This window comes from Phyllostomus discolor, chromosome 5 (genome assembly GCF_004126475.2).
Source record: "Phyllostomus discolor isolate MPI-MPIP mPhyDis1 chromosome 5, mPhyDis1.pri.v3, whole genome shotgun sequence".
In the NCBI taxonomy this organism is placed as follows: domain Eukaryota; kingdom Metazoa; phylum Chordata; class Mammalia; order Chiroptera; family Phyllostomidae; genus Phyllostomus; species Phyllostomus discolor.
This window is the reverse complement of record NC_040907.2, coordinates 78,362,853-78,369,883: the sequence shown is the minus strand read 5'-3', so window position 1 is coordinate 78,369,883 and position 7,031 is coordinate 78,362,853.

Sequence of the window (7,031 nt, the reverse complement as noted above, 5' to 3'; positions counted from 1 at the left end):
TGGATGGCATTTTATTTTACATATTTGATAATTAAGGAAGATCTTGTTAATAGATGATATTTGAAAAGAGATATTAAGTAAATGAGAGCAGTGAAGACTGGACATATCCTGAAGAATTCTGTGAAGTATGGAATGTGGGGCATGAGAGAGAAATTAATAATGGCTTTAGATTTTTGGTTCAATAACCAGAAGAACCAAGCAGCTATTTGCTGAGATGAGGAAGACCTCAGGAGTTAGGGAGGGGATACAGGGCTTTGTGGGGGGGGGGGGGGCAGGGATAAATGATGAAGAAGGGGATCAGCTCTTTTGTTTCAGATATGTAAAGCTTGAGATTTCTGTTAGCCTTTAAATGGAGATCCAGAATAGTCAGCTGGATGTAAAAGTCTGGCATTCAGAAGAAGAAGCTCTAGCTCAAGATATAAATTTTGCAGTTGTCAACATGTAGATGGTATCTAAAATTCTGAGACTGGATGAGATCACTATAAGAGTGAACACTGGTATAGATAATGAAAGGGTCAAGATTATACCTTGGAGCTGTTCAACCCTTAGAGGACCAGGAGAGGAAGAAGAACCAGCAAAAGGGAGGAGAAGGAGCAACTGTAGCCAGTAAAGTGGGAAGAGAATCAAGTGAAAGTTGGATCTTAGAAGCCTGATGGATAACACTACCTGAAAATGTCGTCATCTTCCCCAGTAAAACACTAAATTCCTTATTGCTGCAGGGGACTCTCCTATGCATCATGATATTCTCAGTACCTGAAACAGAGCCAAACACATAGTAAGTGGTCAGTGGTATTTGCCAAATGAATGCAAACTGACTCTTATTAAACTCTCATGATGATTCAGACCATTTTTTTTTTATTGAGATGGTATATTAGGTAGAACAGGTTATTTCAGCAAAAGATTGTTTAACAGCAATTCAACAGGTTTTTGTTTTGTTTTGTTTTGTTTTGTTTTGTTTGTTAAACAGCCAAAGTTTATTTCTTACTCTGTAAAGCTACCTGTTGGTTGGGGCAACTCCCCAGGGCTTCCATTCATATGGTTTATATCTCTAGGCTACTTTGATCTGATAGATCCACTATCTCAACACAAGTCCTTGGTGTTCATGGTGGTAGGGCAAGACTGCAAAAGAACTCATTCCTGCTCTTCTGTGATTCTGCCCCATTCTCCAGTGGTCACATCAGTTCTCTCACTGCAAAGACTCCAAGAAATAGGGGGCACATGTGGAGTAGTTGGCGAGCATTTCTGTCTCTGCACAGAAGGGGCCAATAATTGCAACCAGATAAAAGGTACAATTGGAGTGAACAGGGAATGTGCCTGAAAATATGTTAGTTTTATTTTTGAAATACAGGGTGGGGCAAAAGTAGGTTTATAGTTATTTGTATGGAAAATAATACAATAATAAATAATAAACAATAAACTGTGTTTCACACACTCACAACTGTAAATCTACTTTTGCCCCACCCTATACTAAAGCCCCGATTCTTAATGTTTTCTCATTTTGCCTTGAGTTTTTATATGAACTGTATACCTATATCTGCCTTTCTTATACACATATCTAGCCCTCACATAGACATGTCTATCCTTCCCAGACTATAAGCTTCATGGATAGAGACAAAGTGCATGCTATTTATTCTCTCCCAGTACTCGGCACAGTGCCTAACACAGTAAATACCTTAAACATATTTGTTTAATTGAAATGCATCCCCTTTTGGTTCTTAGACAGTGGCTTGAGTCTGTTGTCTGGCTGCTAGTTAAAGACCTTCCAGCAATATCAACTCAGTAAATGAATATGGCTTGAATTAGCTGAGGACAGATTCTTATTTAAACCTGGTCATAAATATAAACATAGTAACACATTTGGTTCTTGTAAAAACAAGATATCATACTCTATTTTGGTAGAAAGAATTAGCCGAAGTACACAATTTAGTAATTTGAGATTAGGTTTGAAAATATGTGAATACAAAACTATCCAGTTGGTTGATAAACTGGATATTCTATCTGACAATGGCTAGGGAGGACTATTTAAGTTGAGCAATAGGAGCAAGTGAGAGAAATGGTGGTAAAACTTGTAAAAGTTGAATAACAAAGGATAAAATGTTACCAATTAGAGAAGTATAGAGCTCTGGTATTGTTTCTTTTTTATTTTATTTATTTTTATGTTTAGAGAGAGGGAAAGGGAGGGAGTAAGAGGGAGAGAAGCATCAATGTGAGAAAGAAACATGAGTTGCCCCTCACATGTCCCCAACTGGAGACCTGGATTGCAATCCAGGCAGGTGCGCTTACCGAGGATCTAACTGGCAACCTTTCGGGTTGCTGACTGACACTCAATCCATTGAGCCACACCAGCTGGGGCTCTTTTGTTCTTTGTAAACTATAATAAGATAATCTCTTTCAAAGGGGCCTTTGCTGCTTATGGACTAACTTTCAGTGCTTGTTTTAGGTTATATTTAATGCCATCACTATTGGCTGAATCAGAATATCTGAGGCAATAACAGTGTTTTCCACTGCTGTTTGGCTAGAAGTCCTCAACATATTCACAAGATTATCAAAATGGGATGTTATCTTAGAAAATAGAGTGTCCAGATCATACCCATGTTTAGCAGTCTCAATTAACTCCCCACTAACATAGGATAGAATTTAAACCTGCAACAAGCTGTATAACAACCTGAACCCTAGCTTACTTGTCTAGCTTCATCACCTACTCTTCCTTGCTATTCATACAGTCAACCTATTTTTTCTGTTTTTTTTTTGGTTTTGGTTTACAATTTATTGAGGTATGATTAGCATGACATAAAGTGCATGCAATGAAAACATACTATCTGATAAGTCTGACATATGTATACAGCATGGAACCTTGGCCACAATCTAGATAAGGAACATACCCATCACCTCCAGAGGTTTTCTTAGTGTGTGCCCTTTGTTCTCCTGCCCTCGCACCTGTCCAATACAAAGCCCTGGATAATGACTAATAGTATTCTTTCTGCCACTCTAGGGAAAAAATATGTCTAACTCTAAAATATTTTAATAAATCTTATTTTGAGTCAAGATTTTTAGAAATAAAATATTCTTATAACTTATTCTTTAAGTAAACTAGGGAAGGTTTGGGTAGATATTTGTTCCATAGGCAAGTTGGGCTTTAAAAATTAAATTTAGAAGAAACAGATGTTTGCAAGTTAGGAAAAGAAGATTTTAAAAAGTGATGCTACATCCTAAATACACACACACACACACACACACACATTTGTGTATCTCCCATCTACATCTCAGTTTAATGCAGTTGTTGTCAAGTGTGTGGGGGGGAGCATTTTGCCCCCCAGGGACATTTGATTCTATTTGGAGAAATTTTCATTTGTTACAACTTGGGGAAGGTGCTACTGGAATCTAGTGGGCAGAGGATGCTGATAAACATTCTGTAATGCACAGGATATCCCCCACAACAAAGAATTGTTTGGTTCCAAGTATTATTAGTGCTGAGGTTTGTAAATACTGATAGAATGCAATGCGCTCTCTTTTTATAGCGTTCCACTAAAATTGGTCTCATAAAGGCCAGCAATGATCTCCTATGGAATTTAAAGGCTTCTTTTGAATATTCTTACAATATTACTTAGTTTCTTAGCAGTGTTTGGCAAGATTTACCATCCCCTTCTTTCAAAAAGTTTTTTCTTGGCATGCATGACATTCCTTTCTCTTTGTCTGCCCCCACCCCCCATTGGCTATCCCGTCTTTGTCTTTTGGCCTTGCAAATGTTGGTGTTTTTCAGAGATCCACCTATGCCTTTGGTTCTTTCCTTACACATTATTTCCCTGGGTGATCTCATGCACACCCATGGGATCAATGACCTCTAGATTTTAAAAAATCTAAGTCAATATATTTAACAATTTACTTCCTTCTTGAGTATCATACTCTTGTTAACTGCCCATTAGATTTCTTCACTCTGTATCCCACCAATATCTGAAATTCAACGTATCAAAAACTAAGCTCGTGATCTTCTTCAGCAAATCTTTCCTCTTTTTACTGATTTATTTAATCACTTTGTCCACCTTGTTGTTCCAGCTTGATTATTTGAAGTCATCTTTGGTGTCTCCCTCTTCACAGCCCCATATCAAATCCTCTCAATTCTAAACTTGTGTCTCTCATAAATATCTCCTGTCTTTCAGGCCATGTGAGCTCTCTCCTTAACTGTTGTAATAGCCTTCTTACTGGTCTCTCGCTGAAGCCTTGTCATTACTGAAAAACTGGGCCATCAAACTGGGAATAATCTTGCAAATCCTATAGTCTAGCTAGTATGTTTGCCTGGCAAACATAGATTAATTTTTTTTTCTTTTTTCAACCATTTCCTCATGAAGAAGGGATTCTTTTTTTTCTTCTTTTTTTCTCAATATATTTTATTGATTATGCTATTACAGTTGTCCCATTACCCCCTTCATTCCCCTCCACCCTGCACATTGCCCCCCACCCACATTGCCCCCCTTTAGTTCATCTCCATGTGTCATAAGTTCTTTAGCTTCTATATTTCCCATACTCTTCTTGTCCTCCCCCTGTCTATTTTCTACCCACCATCTATGCTACTTATTCTCCATACCTTTTCTCCTCTCTCCTCCTCCCACTCCCCTGTTGCTAACCCTCCATGTGATATCCATTTCTGTGGTTCTGTTCCTGTTCTAGTTGTTTGCTTAGTTTGTTTTTGTTTTTGTTTTAGGTGTGGCTGTTAATTGTGAGTTTGCTGTCATTTCACTATATTGTTTTTTATCTTCTTTAACTTAGATAAGTCTCTTTAACATTTCATAAAATAAGGGCTTGGTGATGATGAACTCCTTTAACTTGACCTTATCTGAGAATCACTTTATCTGCCCTTCCATTCTAAATGAAAGCTTTGCTGGATAGAGCAATCTCGGATGTAGGTCCTTGCCTTTCATGACTTTGAGCACATCTTTCCAGCCCCCTCTTGCCTGCAAGGTCTGTTTTGAGAAATCAGCTGACAGTCTGATGGGAACTCCTTTGTAGGTAACAGCCTCCTTATCTCTTGCTGCTTCTAGGATTCTCTCCTTCATTTTTACCTTGGCTAATGTAATTATGATGTACCTTGGTGTGTTCCTCCATGGGTCCAACTTCTTTGGGACTCTCTGAGCTTCTGGACTTCCTGGAAGTCTATATCCTTTGCCGGATTGGGGAAGTTTTCCTTTATTATTTGTTCAAATAAGTTTTCCATTTGTTGCTCTTCCTCTTCCCCTTCCAGTACCCCTATAATGCGGATGTTGGAACATTTAAAGAATGTCCTGGAGGTTCCTAAGCCTCTCCTCATTTTTTTGACTTCTTATTTCTTCATTCTTTTCCTATTGTATGTTGTTTTCTTCCTTCTGGTCTACTCCATTGACATGAGACCCAGCTTTCTTTCCATCACTATTAGTTCCCTGTGCATTTTTCTTCATTTCACTTATTGTAGCCTTCATTTTTTCATCTAATTTGCAACCAAAGTGAACCAATTCTGTGAGCATCCTGATCACCAGTATTTTGAACTGTGCATCTGATAGGTTGGCTATCTCTCAGTCGCTTAAAAGTATTGGTTCTAGGGCTTTCATTTGTTCTTCTGTTTGAGCCATCTTTTTTTTTTTTTTTGTCTTGTCGTGCCTGTTACATATGAGAGGCGGAGGCTTAGGTGTTCACCAGGGCGGGGCAACCCAGTGTCCGGGTTGTGACACTGTATGTGGTGGTGGAGTCTGAGAGGGAACAATGGTGCTTGCTCCACTCTTTGTGGGACTTCAGTCCCTTCTGCTGCTTCCCCCAAGCAAAGTGGGCCTTTCTGGTGCCAATTCCCATGTGGGTGGGCTTGTGCAACCTGTGGGTCTTTCCAGCAACCTCTCCTGGGAGGCTGGAAGTCTCTCCCTGTGCGTCAACCCCCACAGGTGTTTTCAGTCAGTGTCCCAAGGGTCTATTTCCCTGCGCTGGGACCCTGGGACCACCCAGTCAGCCAGCTGCCTAGTGCACAGTGCCTTGCTTCACAATCTCTGCCTCCCTGTGTCTGCCAGTTGCCACCCCTCGGCCCGGGTCTGTCAGTTGCCACTTGTGCACCCAGGGTCTGCCCACTGCGGTCTTGCATGCCAGGGATGCCTTACACCGGTCCCAATGCTCTTCGTTCCGCATCCTCTCTCCTTGTTCCTCGACCTGTCTCTTTTCGGCTACTCAGTTCCGCCCCTCCTACTGGTCTGGATGAATGTGTCTATTTGAACTCCTTGGTTGTCCTACTTCCATACATTTCAATATGTTGTCAGTTCTGGTTGTTATTCTGTTTCTAAATTGTTGTTGGCCCTATCTTGGTTATGTGAGGAGGCACAGTGTGTCTACCTATGCCTCCATCTTGGCCGAAAGTCCTGTAGATTAATTTTTTAAGAACTCAAACCATTGCCTTCTCCATGAAGCATTCCTTGTTACTCTGAAGTTGAGACTCCTCCCCCTTGCACTATGTTCCTTTACTACTTTGTTCATATCTTTATTATTTATAAAATTATAATATAATTATTCATTGACATGTCCACTGTTTTAGTAAACATGTTGTCTGCCTAGAATACTCTTCCTGAAGAGCTGCCTTCCTCCCAACCTCCTGAAATACCTTCCATCCTCATCCCCAATCCTATGTTAGCCACCATCCATATAATTACATGAAGAGTTCTTGTTTTTATGTCATCACCAGGACACCCTGTCCTTCTTGACTAGGCATCTGAATCAGGTAAGGCCAGTTAGTCTCCTCCCTGTGAACTCGAGACTGAGATAGATTGAAGATGAAAGTGAATTAGAATAAGGGAAGAACAGAGATTCAAGATTGAATTTAATTTCTAGTTCCAGATTGTTGAGGAAGACTGTGTCCATTCTTTGGGCTTCCAGGTGGCAACCCTGTTACCTATTAAATAATCCCCCCCACAAGTTATCTTGATTACATTTCTATCACTTATAACCATAGAGTTCATACATCCACTATGAATTCAAGGGTAAGGACCTTGCCTTGGCCATCTTTGTATATACAGCACTTACCCTAG